Below are 11,088 nucleotides of genomic sequence, written 5' to 3' on the forward strand. Positions count from 1 at the left end.
TTTGATGGAGGCTGTGCCATATCTAGCAGCCATTCCATGCCAACTGAGAAAGACCCATTGCACATTTTAACATAGCAATTTATTGAAAATAAAATAACCCCAAATAAGTTGTGTGTCCTGTCTGGTACCTCATTCCAATGGCTAGTGGCTGCATATATTTATCTGTGTTGTCATGTATCAGATAATTTCACATTTGAAAATATTCAGTTTTAAACCAATTGCACTTGAAAATGACTTTTGTATCAAGGGCTGTAGAAACTAGATTTTTGTTACACTTTTTATTGTACAGCTTATACAAGTCATTTAGAAACTTTTGAAAAACATCTTACATCTTGATTTGTTATTGCTCGAATGGATAGTATAGATTTAAGAAATCCAAAATGCTAAAATGAAATGAATATAATGTATTTCATGAAAAAATAAGTTTGCTCCTAGAGGAAAGTTCCTGTGGAATGCCAGAATAGATTACATCAACTGGAAGAAAGCATGACTTTTAACCTTTAGATTTTGTATCCCAAACAAGATTTATGAGATACATATGAAAATCCCTCACATACAGTACTGTATATACAGTGAATGTATACATTTTGAAATTTGATGATATCGATCTACATCTTAAACATTTCTAACATAGGTGCACTTTGAAACAAACAGGCATTGTTTGTTATTGTGACATTATTAAAAAAGAAAAAGATTCTCTCTATTCTTAACTTGATTGTTATGGGAATTTCTTTATTCGTACATGTAAATTCAATAACTATACCTAGATTTACAACCTTGTTATATACATTTTCACATCTGATTGAATCCATTAAACTACTGAACAACAAGAACTGTATCTGTTTCTGCAGTATAGAACATTACAATATGATATTTGCCCAAAAAATGTTTTCCTTTGTTATAGTTTTTTCTTTTTTTTGAATACTTTGTCTAGTGCAACTCTGTTCTATACAGTGGCGACAAATGTACATTTTGCAATTAATCTGTTACGCTGACAGAAGTGTTCCGACTTGTTTACATTATGACATGGATGTGTTCGGCCTCTGAAAACCAACTACACAAAGTACCGTTACTTTTTAATAAGACAAATATAAACTGCCAGGCTGAGTGGTCCAAATTCAAGTGTCTTTGCAGAGTACCATTTAACACATTTGTGGCACAAGAGCTGCATTAGGCACATGGGAAAAACTTGAAAGCCTTGAAGTTTTGCAAGCGCTTCCTGACACATTTTCCAAACAGTTCAATCTGGAAAGGATTCCCGATAGTTTGTGACAACATTTTGTAAAAGGTTTCCACTTTATAGTGCCACCACAGTGTCTAGGCTACAATAGCAGAAAGGGCATGATTTTCAGGGGTAGTCTGCATTAATATTGCGGCAGAGATTAAAAACCAAAATGTATGATAACAATTATAAAAGAGGGCTAAGGTGAGACTAGTCATGTTGGACAGATCACCGTGGGGAGCGGGGACATGGGTCACACTGACAGGAGTTATACATCAAATTTTCTTCTGTGCTTTCTCCCATGTATGAAAGAGAGAAGGGCATATCCTCAGAAATTAAGGAATTGAACACTGAATTTACCTCTATGCATTGGTTCCATGAGGCCATGGTTATCGACCGGAAAAGGGTAGAGTGCAATCTCCGGGTCGGGGAGGAGATCTTGTCCCAAGCGGAGGAGTTCAAGTATCTCGGGGTCTTGTTTACGAGTGAGGGAAGGATGGAGCGCAAGATCGACAGGCGGATCGGTGCGGCGTCCGCAGTGATGCGGGCTCTGCATCGGTCCGTCGTGGTGAAGAAGGAGCTGAGTCGAAAGGCGAAGCTCTTTATTTACCGATCTACGTTCCTACCCTCACCTATGGTCACGAACTGTGGGTAGTGACCGAAAGAAAGAGATTGCGAATACAAGCGGCCAAAATGAGTTTTCTCCGCAGGGTGTCCGGGCTCTCCCTTAGAGATAGGGTGAGAAGCTCGGTCATCCGGGAGGGGCTCAGAGTAGAACCGCTGCTCCTCCGCGTCGAGAGGGGCCAGTTGAGGTGGCTCGGGCATCTGATAAGGATGCCTCCTGGACACCTCCCTGGTGAGGTGTTCTGGGCACGTCCCACTGGGAAGAGGCCCCGGGGAAGACCCAGGACACGCTGGAGGGACTATGTCTCTCGGCTGGCCTGGGAACGCCTCGGGGTCCCCCAGGATGAGCTGGTGGAAGTGGCCGGGGAGAGGGAAGTCTGGGCCTCCCTGCTTAGGTTGCTGACCCTGCGACCCGACCCCCGGAAAAGCGGCAGATGATGGATGGATGGCATTTGTCCCATTTTTTCTGTATTACACGTAGGAGTGCTACCAACAGCAGCAACTGGTGTATTGAAAAACTTGCATGCATTCTCAGTTCAGGCTGGGATGTGACTCAAAGCTGGTGGACTGAGTAGCTACCGCCTATCCCAATAACAAACATAGCAGTGCTCAAATACTTGTTCCTGTCTGCTGGCAATTGGTTTACCAGTTTGTTAGTTCTAAAATGTATTTGATAGCAATACAAAAGAAATGTATGACATCAGTAATTGAAATTAAGTGTCAGTGCCAAAACCCAGACCCAACTTCCAGACCAAATGTTTTTGTGGGCGGGGCTAAGTTCGGCTGGCACCCAGGCTTTCGGGATATTAGTCGTTTTTTGCCAGCTACATTTTTGGCAGTCCAATCAGCGAACAGAGGGAGTGGCTGAGAACGATGACGTTGATGTCGCGCCCTAGTTCGAGTTGTAGTTCAGTAATGAACTTAAAATTGCACGCACCATTTAGGTCACTGAGGTCTGCGGATAAGCTACTTTTGTATACTCCCCGATCACGCTGTATATGTACAGGTGATAGGGCCTTTGCAGTTTCTGGTCCTAGGCTGTGGAATCAGCTTCCCCTTTCTATTAGGCAGGCTCCCTCATTGTCTGTTTTTAAATCCAGGCTTAAAGGTGACATGACATGAAAACTTCACTTTAGGAGGTTATTTAACATTAATATGAGTTCCCCTAGCCTGCCTTTGGTCCCCCAGTGGCTAGAATTTTCGATCGGTGTAAACCAAGCCCTGGGTGTTCTTCTCCGCCTTTCAGAAAATGAAAGCTCAATTGCTCTGTTTGAAAATCTCCTTTTTGTTACGTCACAAGGAGGAAGGTTACCTCCCCTCTCTCTGCTTTGCCCGCCCAGAGAATCTGGCCCGCCCATAAGAAACTGAGCTACAACCGTGCAAGTGTTTTTATCCTCGAGGGACATCATGGCTTGCAAACGAACAAAGCATTACATTTGCTCAGTTTGGATGTACAAAGGAAAACAAAAATCTTTTTACAGTTCCTTCATCCGAGCCTCTGAAGACCCAGTATCTTAATTTTAATTTTAACGTAAATTTTTTATTTTACGTTACCAAAATTACGTTCATCAGCACATATTTGTGATATTTTTTTTTCTTTTTCTCTTAGTGTTAGTTCTATTCAACACTCTTTCTTTCTGTATCGCCGACAAAAATGCCTACTAAACCTAATACTACCAGTGCCACATCCGCGGCGCTCCAGCGGCCTGCTGCGCACGTTACATCCTTGCCTGGTAGTGATTTCTCCCCCCCCTGCGACGGAGCCGCAACGCCCCCTATCTTACCCGATTACAAGGAGGAACTGCTCTCGTCACTTCGTAAGGAGATGGTGATAATTTTCAAAACCGAGCTCCGAGCTGCCCTAAACGAAAATCTTACGTCCATCAAGACGGAACTACAGGCAGTTAAATCCGACTTGACTTCTACTATTACCAACATTCAGGGTAAAGTTAGCGCCCTTTAGAGCACTGTTGTCGACATGGAAGCATCGCTCTCCACCTGCAGTGATAGCATTACCTCGCTACAGTCTAAAGTGGAACACTTGTCTACCGAGCTGCTAAGAGTGGACAATAAATGTGAAGATCTCGAGGCCAGATTGCGTCGCAACAATATACGGATCATTGGCGTGCCCGAAGACTCAACCAACCCTTCCATGATGTCGGCCGCTTTTTCTCTATTGCTGTCAGTTGCAGGAGCCCGCCTTAAGCTTAACCGTTTCCATTAGGCTAATGCCGGTAGCCTTGTCCTTAGGGATTTCACTCCTATTGGAGTTAGCGCTGGGTTCTCCATCGTTTGGGGATGGGGTTGATGTAAGTGCTTTGGTGAGGGTGGGAGGGATGGGGTTAACGTTCGGTCTGTTTGGCCATTCAGTGTATATGTGCAGGTGTGTGTGCATGTTTATTTTTGTTTCCCCCCCTTTTTTTATTTTCCTCTCTTTCTCTTTTTTTTTCCTTCTTCTTTGGGGTGTTTTTCATTCATCAACAATACTTCATAAATGGCTGCTAATACTGGCAATTCAGGACCCACTCTGGGAGGTTCACATATTAGACTTGTGAGTTGGAACATCAAGGGTCTGGGAAGTCCCATGAAAAGATCTAGGGTATTTACTCACTTGAAAAGGCTAAAAGCGAATGTTGTGTTTTTACAAGAAACCCACATGCGCACCACAGACCAGGTTAGGCTAAAATGCCCGTGGGTCTCTGAGGTGTTTCATTCCAATTTTAACTCTAAAGCTAGAGGGGTCGCTATTCTAATTGGTAAATCAGTTCAATTATCAACTTCTAAATTGATTTCGGACGACAATGGCAGATATTTAATCATCTCAGGTACACTGTCACACGTTCCTGTATTACTAGTTAATATCTACGGCCCAAATTTTGATGACACAGACTTTATGAGTAAGATATTTGAACGTCTCCCCTCTCTACATGACAACCTCCTTATTGTTGGAGGGGACATGAACTGTGTTATTGACCCTAGGCTAGACCGCTCCTCTCCCAAAAGCATGACCCCTTCATTTATGTCCAGAACGCTCTCTGACTTCATGGCTAAGAATGGTTACATTAATCCCTGGAGGTTCTACAATCCTACCGTTAAGGAGTATTCTTTTTTTTCACATATGCATAAATCCTTCTCCCGTATTGATTACTTTTTCATTGATGCCAAACTTATATCCAAGGTGTCAATGACTAAATATCATCCTATAGTTATTTCTGATCATGCCCCGCTCTCTTTGGATATTCAGATATTCTCTCTTCGCAACCCCGATACTCCTCACCATGGAGGTTAAACACTCTGCTCTTATCAGATGATAAATTTAACTCTTTTATTGAATCTTCAATTGATGATTTCATCATGATCAATCAAAATGCTGCTGATACTATTTCTAGTTCGCTATTATGGGAATCACTGAAAGCATTTTTACGGGGTCAAATAATTTCCTACTCTGCGCATTTAAATAAAATTCGGACAGCCAAACTTCAAGAGCTTTCAACCAATCTCGACAAGTTGGACCAACAATTAGCCGCTTGCCCCTCCCCTAGCTTGTTCAAAGACCGTGTTGATTTACAAACTGAATTTGACCTTACTACGACCATTGAGGCTGAGCGCCTTCTCTTGCGCTCACGTTCTACATATTATGAGCATGGCGATAAGGCCAGCCGGCTCCTAGCCCACCAGTTGCGTCGCCAGGCTGCCTCACGTATGATCAGATCAAGGATCCCGGGGGCACATTACACACTGATCCTAATACCATTAACTCAGTATTCTGCTCATTCTACTCTTCCCTGTATAAGTCCGAGACCTCACCTGACGCCTCTGAAATGGGTGCGTTTTTGGATAGCCTCGACTTTCCTACGGTTAGCCCTCATGTTGCCAACGATCTTGATCTACCGCTAACAGTGGATGAAATCAATGCTGCTATAAATAATTTGCGAAATCATAAAGCTCCTGGCCCCGATGGATTCCCAGTGGAACTTTTTAGAAGATTTCAATCCAGATTGGCCCCGATTTTGCTCTCTGTATACAAGGACTCTCTACAGGTCGGCTCTGTCCCTCTCACTTTAAGACAAGCCTCCATTAGTTTGCTGTTGAAGAAGGTCAAAGATCCTGATCTTTGTGGTTCTTACAGACCCCTGTCTTTACTCAACGTGGATGCTAAAATCCTTGCTAAGGCTCTAGCCAGCCGTTTAGAAAAACTTCTCCCGGCCATGATTTCAGAGGAGCAAACTGGCTTTATAAAGGGCCGTCAATTATTTTATAACGTTCGCACCCTTTTAAATATAATTTACACAAAAGATTCCGCAATAACCCCTGAGGTGGTCATCTCAGTAGACGCAGAAAAGGCTTTCGACAGGGTCGAATGGGATTTCCTCCTCGCTGTACTAAAAAAATTGGGGCTGGGCGGTACATTCATTTCATGGATACGCCTTCTCTATACATCCCCACTAGCTCAGATCTCCACCAATGGTATTCAATCTGCTTTTTTTCCTTAATCTCGAGGCACCAGACAGGGTTGTCCTTTATCTCCTTTACATTTTGCGCTGGCCATAGAGTCTCTGTCTATACATTTGAGATCATCTTCCATTATTTCTGGTATATCACGTTTTGAAATGGACTTTCCCTTTAAGCGGACGATTTGTTATTATATGTTTCTGACCCCGGCCGATCTATACGAGTAATTTTGTCCTTTATTCAGAAATTTGGCTCTTTTTCAGGTTACAAAGTTAATATATCCAAAAGCGAATGCTATCCTCTCAATGCCCTGGCATGCCAATTGAACCAGTCTGATATCCCCTTCAAATTGAGCCCCTCAGGTTTTAAGTATTTAGGAGTAAATGTAACCAGAAAGCTATCCTCCCTTTTTTCTGCCAATGTCTCCCCTTTACTGTCCAAAATTAAGTCTGACTTTCAAAGATGGAGGGGCTTACCACTGTCACTTATCGGTAGGATCAACACAGTTAAAATGAATATCCTACCCAAGTTCTTGTTTCTGTTCCAATGTCTCCCCTTATTCTTACCTAAGCACTTCTTTAAAACACTTGATCAGGATATATCTGGCTTTTTATGGTGTGGAAAGACATAAGTAAGTCAATTCTCCAGAGGTGTAAACTAAACGCTGGACTCTCTCTCCCCAATATCCAATTATACTATTGGGCGACGCATGTTCAAAAAGTTTCATTTTGGTCCAAACCTACACATCCCCCATGGTGGCAGTTAGAGTTACGTTCGTGCGATTCATCCTCTTTGTCCGCTTTGCTTACCTCCTCCATCCCTACCAACATCTCTGGTTTTGCAGATAACCCAGTGGTTAATTCCACTCTTAACCCTTGTGCTGCCTTCGGGTCACATGACCCAAAGGTTCATAACGAACCATCGTTGTGTTTACCCAATTTTACCCAATACAAAAACAAATAAAAATAATTTTCTTTTAACCTTTGCAATGTGGGGGGTCTGAGACAGCCCAACGGTTAAAAGAAAATGCTTCACTTTGTTTTTGTATGCGGTAAAGTTGTCACAATACGACGGTGGGTCACAATGACTGATGGGTCAGAATGACCCGAAGATAACACAAGGGTTAAAATATGGTTCCAACTTCGAATGTTCCTTAAATGCACTTCTCCATCTACTTTAGCTCCTCTACTAAAAAACCATCAGTTTCGACCTGCACTGTCTGATCCCACATTTTCCACATGGTATGACAAAGGCCTGAAGACTTTTAAAGATTTCTATAGAGATGGTACTTTCCGTAGCTTTGCAGATTTGTCAAGCGAATTGCAACTCCCCCCATCTAACCTCTTTCGCTATTTCCAAATCAGACACTGCGCCAAATCCTTGTTCCCTACCGTTCCTTCCGCACCCCCACTCCAGACCCCCCTCAGAAGTCTTCTATTTCAGTAATTTATAACAAACTCCTGAATCATGACACTTCATCTACTGACAAAGTTAGGGCTGCCTGGGAGGGTGAACTTGGGTTGGTATTACAAGACACTTGGTGGGACGCTGCCCTCAGTAAGATCCACTCAAGCTCAACCTGTGCCCGTTTAACTTTGATACAGTTCAAAATTTTGTATAGGAATTTTGTATTTCTCCGAAGCACGCCTGTCACAAATCTTTCCCGCTTTCCAAATGCCATACCTTTCCCTGTAATCTGACTCATATGTTTTTTTCTTGCCCGTTAGTTCTCTCCTTCTGGCAGAGGTACTTTGGTATTATTTCTGAAATATTTATGGTGAACGTAACTCTCTCTCTCCCCACATTGCCATATTCGGATGCCCAGATGATTACAATAGATTTACATCTAAACAATCAGACATCCTTGCTTTCACATCTCTGTTGGCGAGACGTCAGCTTCTTCTTCACTGGAAGTCTACGAAACCCCCTTCCACAGCCCTATGGCTAAGGGATGTTATGTCTTTTCTGAAATTAGAAAAGATAAAATATTCTCTGAGAGGTGCTTCCTACAAGTTTTACAGTAAATGGCAGCCCTTTCTATCCTTCTTTAAGTCTCTCTCTTCACTACCCCCGGATTGATGGAACCCCCCCCCCCCGCCCCCTCTTTATTGTTACTTATTATTTAGTGATTCTGTTGTATTTATTTGATTTCTGTTTGTGTATATTTGTGATTACCTGACTGTTTTGTATTGTATAATTCATTTGTTTGGTACACCTGCCTGCTTTCGTATTGTATGTAAAGAAAACAACAAAAAACCTGCTAAATATGGCTATATTTTCTATGTGACATTTGTATCTCACAGTTATGTAACTTTCACTGTGCCATGTTTTTCAATAAAAAATATTAATTAAGTATGTGTGTGAATACACATGCTGTAATGTGAGTGTTGTACACTTCTTTGTTATTTGGATAACCGTTCTGCTGTTGGTGTTATGGCGCATGCGATATCTGCCTTTCCCCTCATTGAAATGACTGAGTGTGTACCTCTGCAAACCAGGGTTATCAGATGAGAATGGGCAAATTCAAGGCATCTTACAGCAACGGGGCTACAGCCATCTCGATACATCCATTGTAAACATTAGCGCATGGTGCCGCCCCTCCGCTCCTCATTAGCATTTAAAGCTACAGACACCAAAACAGCGCGTTCTGAGGAAAGCTCCTTGTGGGACTGCTAGTAGTGGCTGTAATTCTGCACCAAGGCTGAATTTCGGGAAAGAGACTTCTGATACAGTATTAGGGGACCACTAAGGCCACTTATATGTTCTGGCGTTTCCCACTACTTGAGTTGTGATGTCACTTGTTTTGCTGTTGTTGACTGTTTTGTATTTTGTTTTTACTATGTATTTTATAGTGCTTTTTAAATGTATTTGTATTATTATTTTTGTGCTTTTGTTCGGCACCTCGGTCAACCTTGCTGTGTTGAGAGTGTGCTTTATAAATAAAACGTACTTACTTACTTACTTGATTGTGCCTGGTCTTTCTGTTTTTCAGACTGAAGCTGACTTGCAACTGATAAATTATTTGTATAGTGTAGCAACTTGACTGTGGCTTCTCTATGACATGAACTGGCCTCATGTTTTTCTAAATCTTTCTGTAGCATTCTTCCAATTCGAAAAACCTTGCTTGATAAAAGCCCCGCTTTTACAATTAGAAAGATTTAACATGTTTAGGTTGTTGGCTGCTCTACAGGTGTGGCAAAACACCTTGCTAGTCTCCTGGCACCAATGTAGCCAGTTCCACAATTGTGATGGTTGGAACGGCTCAATTCCCAGAGCAGGTGTTTGGTCACTGGCCCTGCACTGTCCACTTTCAGAGCATTCACTCTCCCTATAGAATTAAGATTATTATTAATTATAACTAATCCCTATTCAAAGTTTTGTCAGAAAGTGTCTGCTGCCAGACAAACCTTGTTTTGTTTCTGTGTTGCTCTCTGTCATCTGGCCCAGCAGATGTTGAGGGAATGTCCGCCGTCAGAGTTGATTGCCTGAAAGTTGTGCATTCAATTATTAAATCAACTACTCAATACTGTATAAAGAGTAGGTTTGATTTTAAAATAATAATACTTATGTTGCCATTTGCTGTCTGAAAACCTTTTCACTTTTTCAAATGCTTACACACAAATTCCTTACTTTACACTAGTGGTGGGCCGTTATCGGCGTTAACGCGCGTTAACGCGCTGCGACTCTTATCGCCGATAAAAAAAATATTGCCGTTAATCTATTCTCAAAGTTGGGTTGGGAGCTGGGTCTATACTACACAAGCTATGAGGACTTTCACCTTGATATTTTAGCGCGGATGTATACGTAGCCAAATTGCACTGTAGGGGGCGAGAACGAGTCTTCGAACCTGTGTGTATGCCTTGTGTATGAAATTATCACATTAAACGCGACGTGCTAACATGGATGCAGCTATGAAGCCGCCTGGTTTGCTTCAGAGAAAATTTATTTTTAAGAAGCTTCCCAATGGAAACCTCGACAAGACTAAGGTTTTTTGCACCTTGTGCTATGCGGAATTAGTTTACTGTAGGAGTTCTTCCAGTCTCAAATACCACCTAAACGCAAAGCATCCCTTAGCTAATGCGGAAGATGCCGGGCCAAGCACTGATGTAGCGCAGGGGAAGAGTCGTCGTCAAACTTCAATGTTTGAGTGCAACCGAGGCAAGCCCGTCAGCACAGCTCTATCAGCCAAGTTAACTAAACTAATAAACAGTTAATAAACACAAGTACAACTTATTGAACATAATTTATTTTCATCACCAATTATCATAGTAGAACAGCTTTCTCAAGCAGTTTGTGATGCATTTTGGAAACAGGAGATGAGCTCCTGGTCTAATGCGCCACCTGGCTTGAGAAACCCGTTCTCAAAGACTTACTTTTAGTCATTATTTGGGTAGCACACATATTCTGAATGCCTTCGGCGGAATTCAAATGAGCCATTTTAATCTAGATTAACGCCAAGATTACAGTGAGATTAATCTAGATTAAAAAAATATATCTATGCCCACCACTACTTTTCACACAATTTCTGAAACCTGACACTCAAACACCAGAACCACACCTAAAATCTGAAAAACCATACACACATTTTGGGCCTTTGACTCAGTTTTCAATTTCATAAAACACTTTTTGCAAAACACAACAGACAATTCTCCACGTAACACACAAAATTCTAACAGGAAGCATTTGATTTCCTTTTTCAAACACAACCAATCAAAATCCACACTAATTCAGAATCGGAATCAGAATTCGGATTATTCGCCATGTATGTTATACAAACACAGAATTTACTG

Source organism: Osmerus eperlanus, chromosome 17 (assembly GCF_963692335.1).
Source record: "Osmerus eperlanus chromosome 17, fOsmEpe2.1, whole genome shotgun sequence".
NCBI classification, from domain to species: Eukaryota; Metazoa; Chordata; class Actinopteri; order Osmeriformes; family Osmeridae; genus Osmerus; species Osmerus eperlanus.